Consider the following 14,594-nt stretch of genomic DNA (forward strand, 5'->3'; position numbering starts at 1 on the left):
ACCCATAATAGCACTGTCCATTATTAAAGTCCAGGGACATGTTCTGGCTGTATCTCAACTACACACTGGGAGCACTAGGCCACTGCATGCAGCAATCTCACATGTTTTTATGCTGCTATTATTACTTTCAGTTCAATATAAGGAATCCCAGACTGCTGCCTAGGCAGGATGTAGTTGGATCCAAACTATAATCATAGAATCATTGAATCATTTAGGTTCACAAAGACCATTAAGATCTTCAAGTCCAACCATTAACCCAGCACTGCTGAGAACATCACTAAACTATGTCCCTAAGTGCCACATCTATACATATTTTAAATACCTTCAGGTGGGTCAACCACTTCCCTGGGCAGCCTGTTCCAACCCTTGACAACCCTTTCATTGAAGAAATATCGAATCCTCAAGACACAACTTAAAGCTGTTTCCTACTGAGCTGTCCTTTTTTACCTGGGAGAGGAGACCAACCCCCTCCTCACTGCAACCTCCTTTCAAGAGTTGTAGAGAGTTGTGTCACCCCTGAACCTCCTTTTCTCCAGGATAAACAACTCCAGCTCCCTCAGCTGCTCCTCATCAGACTTGCGCTCCAGATCCTTTACCAGTTTCACCCCCCCTTCTCTGGACACTCTCCAGTACCTCAATATCCTATTTGCAGTGAGGGACCCAGAACTGGAGACATTTGAGATGTGGCCTCACCAGTGCCAAGTACACGGGAACAATCACTGCCCTGGTCCTGCTGGTCACACCATTGCTGATACAGGCATGGATGCCACTGGCCTTCTCAGCCACCTGAGCATACTGATGGGTCATGTTCAGACAACTGTCAACCAGGGCCCCCAGGTCTTTTTTTGTCAGAGAGATGTCCAGTCACTTTCCCCTAAGCCTGTAGTGCTACATGGTGACCCAAGTGCAGGACTCTGAAACTTAGTAGTTAGACATCTTTCTGGAACTCTTCCGCAGTCCAAGAGATCTCACAATCAATGTTACCTAATATTGGATCTCAACAATTTTTCTCTCTCCACTGTACCCAAGTACCTACAGTGTAATTTCTTTCAGAAAACCTTGATCAAGAGTACCTTGAGGCTGGGACCCTGAAAGAAATTAGCTTGACTACCCTTCACATTTCATTTCATATTCATGAACAAAAGGATTTGTATCCCCTGTGTCACATATATGGCAGTATTAACTTGCACAACCATGTGATAGGCAATAGTCAATCATGTCATATTTGCCTTTAAAAATATTTCACCAAAAGTGGACTTGTACCACAATTGCAAAAGTCCATGAGTCAAATGGGAAAAATTCATCTTAAAGTGACAACAATTTTTTGTGCATAAAAATGTTAGTCACTGTTTTAAGCACTGTTTCCCAGCCTTCTCATGTTAGAAATGGGAGTTCTAAGAGAAGGAGAAGCTTGACTTTCCAAGGGAATATTTCACATGTTTTTTACCCTGTAGTTGTGATGAGGTGACATAGTTCAAGGTCATGCAATGATACACATTCAGAGAAGAGCTATCAAAGATGACCTCACAAGGGAAGAAGCTTCAGACATACTGTAAATAATGTTGCTTAAAACATATAAAATAGTGAATTCCCTTAAAATAACTTGACTTAAACTCTTTCCCAATATGTGACTGCTTGGCATGGTCCAAACCTTTCACTGTTATTCATCTGCAGATGACCTGCACAGCTTATTGTGAGGTTTTGCTACCTGCTGACTCTGCATCTACACTAAACACAGGTTGATAAAATTCCCCACTAGATCATTCCGCAGTTTGTATAAATAAAAGCTGACAGAACTTCCTTCTGGACAGATGTAGATGTTGGCTTCCTCACTGTTGTGGTTTGGCACGGAAGTGAAGTTTCTCAGGAAGTTTGGGTCAAACCAATCAGTGGTCTGGTTTGGATATTGGCACTTGGAGTGACCACTGAGGGCATGGACAAGCCTCTGAGAACACAGGGGGTTAAAAGCAAGAACTCCCAGGGAACTCTTTCTTTGGTTCCAGTCAGAGTGCAGTGCAGAGCTACCCTGCCCGGCCACAGGCTGGGTGGGGGAAGGGAAGCCATGTAGCCTGAGCAGAGGTAGGCCAGGGGCTGAAGGACTGGAACCAGGCCAGCTCCTATGGATGGAAGGGTGGAGAGAAACGGAGATGCCTTTGTTCCCCCCCGCAGAGGAAGAGAGACAGAGAGCCTGACGGCACCTGGAATTTGCTGGCAGAGGAGAAGGAGAAGGGGGCGGGAGGAAGGTGCCCAGCCATGGGAGTTGGAGTCCTGGGCAGAGATTTCAGCCATCCAGGGAGTCCGAGACTTTTAACCCTTTCCTGGGAAATTAAAGCTTTGTAAAATATTACTCCTCCTCGGTTTGAAAGAGAAGAGAGACAGTCTGGGACCTGAGATGTTAGAAGAAATTTTTTGGTGGGAGGAGATGATGGAGTGTCTTATGGCTGGACTTTTCTTGTTAGCCATAGACTGAACCAATTCCTCCTGCAACAGAGACTGCATTTTTAGGGGGGTGCAATGGTGAGCCAAGAGACCTGCTTCAGCGACTACCAGCACAGGAATGGAGTGAACAGAGGAAGAGTTGAGGAGGGTGTGGTGATGCCCTCTGTCTTCAGGAAGAAGATGATCTCTGTTCTTGAGACCCTCGGCCCCAGGGGAGAAGGAAATGGGGGGGGGGGGGGGGGGCTGTTGTCCCAGAAAAGGAGAAGCTGTTGGACCCTCAGCTGCAGGGGAGGAAGAAAATGGTGGGGGGGGGGGGGGGGGACGGGACGACTGTGGTCCCAAAATGAGAAGCTGAACTGTTGTTTCTTTTGGTCCTTGGCAAAGCATCCTTAAAGGAGCCCTATGAGCAGTCTGTCCATGCACGGTGGTGAGAGCACTGTGACATGGAAAGGAGAGTGTCACACTGGCAGATTTTCTCTGGGCGGTGCCATGTGTGACATGGAAACACAAAAGGTGGCACTTGTGTTTCCTGGGGAGGGTCTATGGTGCAAGAGAGACTCCTCTCTCCCTTGAGGGACTGAGTATTGATTATCTGAACAGTGATGACTTGATTGAGGGTCCAAGTTGTGTCTCACTGTGGTTTGTTGGAATTTGGGTGGGGGGAGGAGGAGTGTTTTGGAGGGTCTTCATTCCAGATTTAGTGTGTGTCTTTTATCATAGTAGTAGCTTAATTAAGTTCTTTTTCCTTTATTTCTAAGCTTGGGCCTGGCTCTGCTCTGTTCCTGATTGCATCTCACAGCATTTATTGGGGAAGGTGCATTTTCATGGGGCCACTGACATTGGGCCAGCGTCAAACTGTGACACTCACCTAGGGCACATTTGGTCACAATCAACAGCCTTTTACTCTCCAATGACACAACATTATTTCAGTTCACTCCAGCCAAGGAAATTGGGATATCAACAATGAAGAGGTGCTTTAATCCTTGAGCACTGATCTCTAAAACAGATACACTGAGGCACAAAGGTGTTTCAAACATAATAGCTGGCATCAGTTCCTACTTATATATTGACTGGATTATTTTTCCTGAGAAGGTTATTGGTTTTCTTTTCAGTGAATATCACCTTCCTAATGAACACCTGAATGCAGCATGCTACTGCCCCTAAGAAAGAAAACCTAGTCTCGGTGATATTCCATGAAAGCCAGGGTTTTGTCTACAGTCTCTAAAGTCTCTGTCCACAGTTTCTAAAGTCTCAACAGAAACAGTCAAATAATATACACCAGACACCAGGACCCTAACTCAGCAAAACACTAATTTTTCTTGCTTAAGGTAACCCTAAAATCAAATTAATGGGTCGTTCTTGACTATAGAAAATCAATATGCTATGGAAATAGTATAACCATTTATTTATTCTTCAGACTAGGCAGCCTATTACCCATTGTACACTTAGCCTATTTATAAGGGAAAAAATAGGCATTTGATTTTTTTGCTAATTATTTCCCTGTTAAAATGATAATGAAAAATATAATCTTATTAAAAAGGTAGGAACATATGTTGGAAAAAATGAGTATGTGAAAGATGAGCAGTGATAAACTTGAAAAGTGGTCTCACAACATGGCTATTAACATATGGTACCCTTGGCAGCATAAGTGGTCATTTAATGAGGCCCATTGTAGGCTGTTCATGTAACTTATGCTTTAACTTTTGTAAATACCACCTAGTTGCTATGGCTTGAGGCTCTGTATAAATCATTAAACAAATATATTCAACAATTTATACAAAATCAAGAAGCAGGAAATCTTCATTTCCTTATTTAAATCTGCCTGTATGTACATCATTATTTTATTAACTTCCCAATAGATGCTCTTCAACGGCATACTGTATTCACAACAGTTGGCTTATTTTTAGCCTATACTTATAGAATTTTGTATGGAAGTGTGGAAGCATAAGTTACACTGGGGTTTGTAACCTTTCTTTAAGTAATCAAGTCAAGAGGGGTCCATGACCACATTAATAAAATAGCTACTTATAAGGAAATGAGCTATGGCCACAAGCCACCATCAAATCAAGAATTACAGAGCAAGCATATACAATCTTTTCCAAGCTCACATCAGGCCTCTTCCAGAAATTGAAAGAGACAGTCCTACAAAGGCTCGAGCACAGTCTTTAAACTTAATTTGAGTAATCACATTAGCATCAGTTGAACTTCTCTTGTGTTTAAACATGTGTAAGTCTTTGTGGTATTGGTATCTAAGCTCATATGGTTAGACTTTATGGAATACAGAAACTGCAGAGTGCATAAGTCTAAAAAAATTGTACTTCTATCGTTGATTTTATACCCAAACAGTTCAGAGTTCTAATAAAAGGCATACAGAATAATGGTATAAAATTATTCTTATCCCTTATTCTCAGAAGCATCAGTCAATGAGAAGAAAAGACTATAGCCTATCCATATTTAATTATAAAGAAGGTTTCTCTCTGATTAATTGAATCATTAAACATGCACAGATACATTTCGTGGTATTAAATATTAGTTACCTTCCAGTAGATTAAGAAGTAAAAATAAGAGTGGATTAAATGGGAAGAATTATTCTTAGAGTACATCTTGCAGTGCATACCACCCTTCACTTGTTTCCCAGGAAACCAAATGAAAGCATAGACATTTCACACAGAACAAGAAAATGCGCATAGGCTGCAGAACAACTGGCAAAAAATCTTGACTTCTTTTTAATTTATTTATGGTTTAGCAATTGTACTGTTTATTCTAGCCTTTACAAATGAACAATTTCAGCACTACTCATAATCTGGTGCTGGCAGTTGCTGTCTTCATTAAAAATACAATAAAAACACTAGGCATTAGGAGACATGGAAAAACATACTGGACCAAAATATTTGCAGCATACGTTCATAATAACAGAGGATTTATCAAAATATTTTTATCTGAGAACCTATGTTTTAAATGGCAAGTGTGTTAGCAAATGCTATGCCTCAGTTCACAGGTATGTTTTTATATATGTAAGTGTATATATATATATATATTCAATTTACACCCAGTGAATTTATTTCTGTCCTATAACTTCATTAAAAGAGAGTATAAAGGGGAAGATAACAAAAAAAAAAAGGAAATTAGGTGTCACTCAAAGAAATGACAAGGCTGAGAGAATAGTTTGGAGCAGAGGCTTTAAGGTGCCATGCTGTGCCTTTCACAGCTGCCTACACTTCATGTCATTAATAACCAGTAAATAAGATCTGCAGGTGGGCATATAGGGCACCCTGAGCCAAGAAGCTGTAGCTAGGGCTTCTGTCTCTAAGATGGGTGGCCAGGCTCATTTGCACAAGGCTGCTTATGTTTCCATACAGAAGTGTAACCCTACTTAGCATAGCTTCAGGGAAGCTGCTACAATAGAGAGAATGCTAATTACTGTAACCAACTGGCAATGATGCATCCAAAATTAAATGGCCTGTGACTGAGCAGATGAACAATTTTTATAGCCCTAAGTTCAGGGAACATGGATATTCTGTCAAATTAACAGACAGTCTATTTGGTCTTAATAGGTAAATTGCAGTTATTTTAAAACACATTTAGATGTGCTATTAAGTTATCAGTTATTAAGTGCAGTTCTCCTTTCAGCTTAAAGGTATACAATTTGCATCTAAAACACCTGTAGTTAGTACATTAAAAAAAATGAAAACACACAACCAACCAAACAAAAATAAACCTACAACATTTTATAGCCCATAAAAGCTTAATTTTCAGGTGAAACTGCACTCGTACTCTTAGTTCCTGTTCATCTCTTTGTACTTAGGCAAAATTCCCACTGAAGTCAGTAGCAGCTCCGAGCACAGAGGTCTTCAGGTACAGACATTGGAGGCTGCCTCCTCAGTCTTCAATTCCAGTGAAAGCTGGGATTTTTTTTTTTTCAGGAGAACACTGTAAGATCAAAGTTCTTACTTGACTTTCTACAGTGAACATTTATAAGAAAATCAAAACCAAGACCAGATATAAATAGTCCTTGATTTTTCCTCATTGCACTTAGCAAATTAATTACCCACATATTTCAGCACAGACAATACAGCAGTCCAGCTTTCCTAGAAGCACTTTCAATAAATTCATGTATTCCTCAACTAACTTTATTATACTCTTTAAAGTTACCAAAGATCTTTCTCTGAATACTAGAAAATACTTGATAAAGTGAAAAAAGGGGCGAATAAACGATGTACAAAAAAAGTTCCAAAAGACAGATTTTATTGCCAGAGTACAATCCTTTTCAAAGGATGTTTTGTAGCAAGTAAGACTCACAAAGAAAATTATTGGTGCAGTATATCTGGCAAAATGGCTCATTTAGAGATTTGTCAGTAAGCAAGATTCTGGTTCATTTCAGGGAAACACAACTGTAAGGAAGTCTGCCTTAGTGTCCCCCAGAAAATAAACAGCTGGATCTGTTAAAACCCACTGCACTTAGGATATGATTACAGAAATGTCACTGAAATCAAGATTTTTAGTTACTGGTCAGACTTCGCTTTTTTTTGTCAATTGAATTGAAACAGATGTTTCAGCTTCCTAATACCAAAGTGTGGGATTCACCTTGTCAGCCCTAAGACAAATCTATGATGTCTGGCCAGCTCACTCACTCACCCTTTATAGGCCCTGGATTAAAATTAGACACTTCTAGAATAGAATTCAGCAAATTCATTTAAGATGTTTATCTGAAGATGTGATGTCTTATATCCTAGAAAGCTCTCTTTCTTGGCAGTGACTCCCAGATGTGGTTGGTGAGATCTGCTCATATGTGGATACCTATATCTTCTTGTTGGGTGAAGAGGAATCTAAAAAAATTTCTTACTCATTTTTCAGACAGCCAAGTCAGAAGTTGTGCACCCTGCACTCCCTTCAAAGGGGTCTTTATGAGTTCCTTGAAAAGAGCACACACACCAAGGGAGCCCCTCTCAAAGCTACCGGGACACCACCTCCTCCACCCCCATGAGCATGGAGGGGTGGGGGGAGCTGCAGGGATGAGCTGCAAGGAGCAAAGCTGGCAAGAACAGCTGCAGCCATCACTCAAGCCAGAATTGATGGATATCGATAACATCATCACAGTACCTCTGCAGTTTTCTCACTGGCCCCTCACTCCGCCTATTCATTGTTCATTCCAATTACTTCTCTCTTTACTCTTCTGTTTCTCCATTTCCTTCCTAACATAACTCCCCCAGATAGATTTGAAAAACAACAGCGCAAAGCTTATAAAACTGAAGCAGTTCTTGGATATGTGTTACATCCTTCCCTCCCTTCTTCTCAATTTAAGATCTGTACAGCAGCCTATTTCTTGGCTATGTTTTTCATGAAACTTGCCTCATAAGCTAAGACTACATTTACCTGAACTGTGAGGAGCACTCTGAAGTCACTGAAGTCACATTTAACAAGCTATTATAAAATGCTAAACACAGGGTGGGAGATTTCTGTTTTAATTGTTACAATGACAGACAAGAAGAAAAATTACTTGAAGATTGAACATCTTTGCTAAACATTCTTGCAATGAAGAGATGAAGAAATTGGGATTACAGATTTCAGCAGTAAGTCAAGAAGGAAAGATCTGGGACTGATCTGGATCTATAGCATCTTTTTTCTGGCAAATGCCTGGTCCTGCAAGGAGCCATGTACAATGCCTTGGCTGCCACTTCACTCCAGAGGTCTCTGATTTTGAGCCAAGGATAACTGTATCTATATTAACAAAATGCAAAATTCCACTTTTTTTACATTTTTAACAAGAAAGGTTTTTCAAATATCAGCTGAATTTAATCAATTCAGTCCAATTAATGCAAAATTTTTAAAATAGATGTATCTACTGCATATACTCACAGGAAATGCATTCTTTTTCTTTTACATTATTCTGAAGTTTAAAGAATTTCATTGAAATACACAGCTTTGCATATTATAGACTAAACAAACTCTGCACATTTACGGAAAGATTGTATTTTTTTAAAACTCAGCATTTTCATAAGCTAGTACCTTATATTCAACTATAATATTCATTCTCAGAAGTGCTGAAGATGTTGAGCAGTGAATTCAATGCTTCAATGGGAAAACACCAATTGGGCCATTTTGCAGGTGTCTGCAGCAAAAAGCCAGGAAGAGTTGGGGCGCTGTTACAATCATCTCTCTCTATTGCTTTGCAGCTTTTCTTTTTCTTCTTTTCTGCCAGGAAAGATTGACTGAGATTACCAAACTCAACAAAAAACACTGCTCAAATTCACAGTAGCATCTGTCAAACCACTGGATAAATTGGATAACCTGGTTCCAGCCATCACACTATTGCAAAGAACGGGTCAGAGGGTGATATATTTACTGGATCTCCTTGGCATCCCTCCTGTTTGAAGATGTTAGCTGCAACTAGCCTCTGAATCCACTTCTGATTACACAATACAGAGAACAGACAAGAATTTTTTAAGGTTACAGCTGGACCAATTTAACATGTCCCCAGTTGGATACCCTTGCTAGCATTTCTCTGCTGGAAATAACTGTGCCATAGCAGACAATGCCCTTCTAGATTTGCCATAATGCAAAACAAACAAATTATGTCCAGCATGTTCATAGTCCATGGATAATGAAAGCAAAAAATGAGTCTGACTTTGCAGCAAACAATTAAGAACAGAAGTAGCAAACAGCTCAGAGATGAAAATATCTTAAATCTTCACAGCTATTCATAAAATAAATGGGTTATCTAATGGGTTATCTCTGCACCTGTTTCTGACATGATCCTTACAGACTGATTTTTCTGAAAGTGTAGAAAAGCAGTGTGTGTGACAGATTTAAAGGAAGGTGTCTAACTTGCTGCAGTGTGATTTAATTTTTTATTGTAAATGAGTGATATATTTGATTGGTGAATAGGGCTCTGGAAATTACATCAGCTTTCTGCAACTTTAGATAAATGGATAGTCACAAAAGTGAGGCATTCTCCGAGAGCCAAAAAAAGGAATGCTAACAGGGGTCCACATGACTCCATACTGATGCTGAAGAGCACACCAGGACACTCTGCTGCTCATGATTTGAAGCTGTATTTCAGAGCCTCTCAGAAGAGCTGTGCCAGAATAAATAAGAGTTTTGGAGTGACAACAATGGGCAACCAGTTTTGATGTCAGACATTAAAGATGCATCATAGAATTTTTCAGAGCTGTAAAAGATAATGGTCGTTACATGATCTCATTACTCCAAAGTCCTCAGTCAAGTGAGATTTTAGGGAACATTGACTTTGACACGCTTTTTCTACCAGAGCATAGGACAAATGTACTGCAGAAGCCAACCAAGAAATTTGTCATTCTCAGTGTGAAGTACAGCATTCAAAGTAAAATATAAAGTATGGGGTAGAAAAGGATGCATCCTGTGTGGGGAATGCTTCAGGCCACTCTTCAGATGTGTGCTCTTAACCCTGATATGTCCATATATCTGTTTCTTAAACTACAGGATCAGACATAACCACAAACACACACACAAAAAGAAAATTAATTGTCAAGATGGAGATTATTAGGTGCAACTGGACCAGAAATGCTAATAAAGATTGCTTGCATTGCTTCAGTACTGCTTCAGGTGTGATGAACATTCTATGAGGAGGATTGTGTTCCCTCCAAATGCTTGGGATCAGTCCTTCCTCTTCCTTGCAGCATCTAACTTCAAAAATTCCTAGAATTTCTGTTTACAGATGCAACTTCTGCTAAAGTAATACTGGATTTTTTCCTAGGTAGAAGAGAGGCAGTAACAGGCCCGGCAAGAGCATTCCGAGGTACCCTCACCATCCTAGAATGAGTCACAAGGTCATGTATGACCTCCATGACAGGGACTGCAGCAGGGCTGGGGACATTCAACCTATGTACCCACAAACACACCCTTCACATGGCTTGTGGGATGCCTGGCAGAGGCCAAGGGGCAGCCAAGTGCTGTATGACTCCAGTCAGAAAGACACCACTATCTGTGATAGACTACCAGGAATCAGGACATGACCACTGAGGGTGGGAAGAGAAACATCAGAGCCTTCTTTGCTCCTCTCAGAAAAATCCATACTTAGTCACAAATTACTCCTACCTGGGATAAGTGGTGTGTATCTTCCACATGAAGAGGTTTATGGGTGACAAATGCCAGTCAGCAGGCTCTACAGGATGACCCGTGGGCACCCAGGACCTTTCAGGAGGAGGTGACAAACCTGCCAAAAGGTGGCACAATGTGCAGTGGCTGCACCGTTGGCTGGCTGCTCAAATTAAATTTTAATAGAACTTTTTAAAATAATTTCAGTGTAAACCACAATGTATGTGAGTGAGCCTAAATTAATAAAAAACTATATTTCAAGAATGAAGAATAAATGTAATCTGAGATCAATATTTATGAAGCTGTGATTAATTGACTGATGACCAAATGATTACAAACTTCTGTCTGAGGCAGCTACTCAAATGTATTAGCTTTGACAAAAAAAAAATTTAAAAAAATACAAACTGGGTCAATGAAAAAATGCATTCCTAATCAATTTTTAATAGCACTTAAGATTTTATGATTTTTTAAACTTTCCTTTTAATAATTAATCAGAAAAATGAATCTAATTTAAACAAGGTGGTGTAAGGTGTTCTGTATCTGTTTGATGGTGTTCTTAATGAAGAAATTCAATTAGGGCTGACTTTTCTCTATAAATCTCTGGTTTTAAGGAATGTTCTGATTGGCTGGTAAACATTTGAGACTGGGAGAATAATGGAGGTGAATCACACTGCTCAGCATAATCTACTCATTAAGATTTTACACTGTTAATTCTAGCCTTCCCTTGCTTAACAGAAAAGGGAAGGGAAGGGAAGGGAAGGGAAGGGAAGGGAAGGGAAGGGAAGGGAAGGGAAGGGAAGGGAAGGGAAGGGAAGGGAAGGGAAGGGAAGGGAAGGGAAGGGAAGGGAAGGGAAGGGAAGGGAAGGGAAGGGAAGGGAAGGGAAGGGAAGGGAAGGGAAGGGAAGGGAAGGGAAGGGAAGGGAAGGGAAGGGAAGGGAAGGGAAGGGAAGGGAAGGGAAGGGAAGGGAAGGGAAGGGAAGGGAAGGGAACTGTGATTTCTGTAATCTCTGTAAGTTTATCACACTTTTCTGATGTTTTGCAGGGTTTTGCCTCATTCTTCACTACATCCTAGGGGACAGATCCTCTGCTGGCAGCAGGCACCACAAGGTATTCTGAAAGGCTTTCATAATTACAATTTAAATCAAGGCCTGTTGCATCAAACCTTCAAACACTTAGAGCAATGCCAGAGATAAGGTAGCAACCAAAACTTGCAGAGTAATGGCCTAAACCTCAAGATATTCCCAGCAGAAGCAGTCTCCTAAGTCAGTTAAATCTATACAGATGGGTTAGCGAGAGACCTTCTATGCATAAAAGGTAGCTAAAATTCATCCCTCTTCACTGTTATATTGCCAATTTCACAAAGGCTCTGTATATACTAGCAAATAAAATAAGAAATAAGAGTAGGAAGTCTGTTTATCCATACCTCTCGATGGTCAGCACCTCACCAGGTACATCTGTGGCTCATTGCAGCCAGCCTTCATCCAGACAGTCTCCTGGCTGGTGAAAAGTCCATGGAGACATCCTTAGGCTGAGATATACAAGTGGGGTAGAGTGTGCCTGCACAGCACAATACTTGTGGAGCTTCTCCCTGCCCTCAGATGTCTTTCTAGTATAATACAGTTTGTTTAGAAAAAATATCTGAACAAGGGTCTAAAGGGAAATCAGCCTCTTCCATGACCCTCAAAACGAAAGAAGGGCACAGCCTAGTGTCCTAAGTATGAAAGCTGCACCGACTTCAGGTATAACCCAACGTTATCTATTTACTTGTTTGGCTCCTTGCTGACACATCAAGAAAAATGGAAAACATCAGAAGTGCAAGATCAAAAAATCTAAAAGACATTATGAAGAATGGGGTTTTTCTTACTGAACTTTGGATGCCTAGAAGCAAGATGTCTACATCTGAGCTAGTCCTTTAATTCCTTTGTGGGTTGTGGAAAGTGAGAGCAGGAATATTCTTCTTTAAGAGGGTAAAGTTACAGTGGTGAAACTCAAAATGAAAACTTTATCTTTAAAAGTGATTTTTCATCTTTTACTGCTTCTTGTGAAGAAGACTAACTGCACCAAGCTTCCACGAGACTGTCAATCTCAAATATTATTAAATCAACAAAGTTATTCTCTTTCTCTGTCCCAGTTCTCTTACCAAATGGCCAGAGATTAATCTTCTGGCCTCTAACATTCATTTTATTTCCTTTCTAGAAACACCAATTTTTTTTCACAGCCAAACCCCAAAACACTGTTTTAAAGAGAGAAATGAAATTTGCTTACATTTTAAAATGCAAGCCACATGGGAACTCCCAAAGAGCAGGTGGCAGGAGCAGCCTACAGTCCTCAGGCAGGACAGACAGGGGTATCTGAGAGCTACATATATCTACTGAATGGCCTCTGAATGCAGCCAGTGAATCCCTGAGATGGTGTCTCACAACAGGAGCCAGTGAGGCCACCACCCTGCAGGGCTCCTCAACAGTAAAATCCTCAGCAGGGGGAACCTGTTTTCACCCTTTAATAACCACAGGTCTGAATTAGGCACCTAGAATCCAATGCTTCTTTACTCAGTTTGAGGCAAATGTCACCCTATATTTCCCTAAATCATGCAAAACCGCCTGGGAAACCCTTTTATAAAAGCTGAAGATCCATCCAGTCTGGTTCCTGAAGAGGAAACTCTTTAAAGACAACTTGGACAGACTTCACTGTTGCAAAAGTGGCCACTGAGGGTGGAGAGTTTGGCTATCAATGGTTTGTACCTACTTGTGTTGCTACAAAAACTGACCTTTATGTTAGGTTTTCATGGCATAAAGCCCCACATCCAAATATATCTATATTCAAATTATTGGAAACAGTGCAACTGCATTATTTATCACTGGGCTCATCAGCCAAGAAGACAGACTTTTCATACCTACACCTTTTCCTTCCTCTCTCTGCGCACTGTTGGGAAACACAGATCCAAAATACAGTAATTTATATACTTTAAGCCAAAAATATGGTAACTTTATTAATCTTTATTAATTAAACAATATATGTCTCAAGCAGAAAAGAATTGTCTCCGTTTAGTACTCTGATCAGTTTTTCTTGTCCTATATTGGTTCTTTTCAAGCTCTTATCAAAGAACTTTGCACATTTTGTGACAGATACTATTTTCATATTTCCACTATAATTCCTCTCAGGCTTCTGAGATTTCAGGAGCAGGTAGTGAAGTTGCTGAAGCATTTCACAAATGAAGCCCTAATCCTAGGAGATCATTCACAGTTAGTGTCTTGGCTTTTAACCCATCTTTTCTCTATAGATTTAGCAGCACTGGCCAGATTGTTGGAAAATTGCCTGATTGTTTGATCCTTATGCCCCAGTGCGCAGCAGAGGCATGCCAGGCATTCCAGGAATTTTTTTATCTGTTTCATCCTGGCTCCAGCCCTTTTGAAAAGTATCCTTCATGCTACATGGACTGTGGTGTTCAACAGCCTGGACCTGTTAAACATTTGTTACCTCCTGCATTTGCATGGTATTTCTCAGCTCCCCTCAGCTGCAGCAGATTGTTACCCCTCCAGCTCCTTTCTCCTTGCTCTCTGAGGTCTCACTTTCAGTACTACAGAACTAAGTATTTTCCATACCCCTGAAGAGTTGGTAACATCAACCCATAAATTTCAACAAAACCTGAGGCGCTACTAGATCACAAATAATTTTTTAAGTATTCCTTCACAGACTATGCATACAACTTCAGCAGAAATCCACTAAACAAATACGTTTAACCTCCTTAAGAGAAAACATGTTCCTTTTGGCAGCTTATTCAGAAAATTAAACTCCTTTACAAGTTATTTTTTTGGTTGAGAGAAAATATATTCATCCCAACAGAGCTTGTTCTCTAACAGGTCACTTTCCAGTTACATACACTTTTTTGAAGCAGTGGAAGTTATGTCTTTGAAAGAGTTCCTGCTTTATCCCAGATTCATTTAAAAGAGTTTCACATGTCAAATGTAAGATGCATTTCCTTGCTTTTGATTTCTCTTTCATGTATTTGCCCTTTCTACTGTCTATATTGTCTATTCACATTTTTTCAATAAAAGTCAATGTAAAAATAAAGCTAAGAAAGA

This window comes from Vidua chalybeata, chromosome 2, assembly GCF_026979565.1.
Source record: "Vidua chalybeata isolate OUT-0048 chromosome 2, bVidCha1 merged haplotype, whole genome shotgun sequence".
Classification (NCBI taxonomy): Eukaryota; Metazoa; Chordata; class Aves; order Passeriformes; family Viduidae; genus Vidua; species Vidua chalybeata.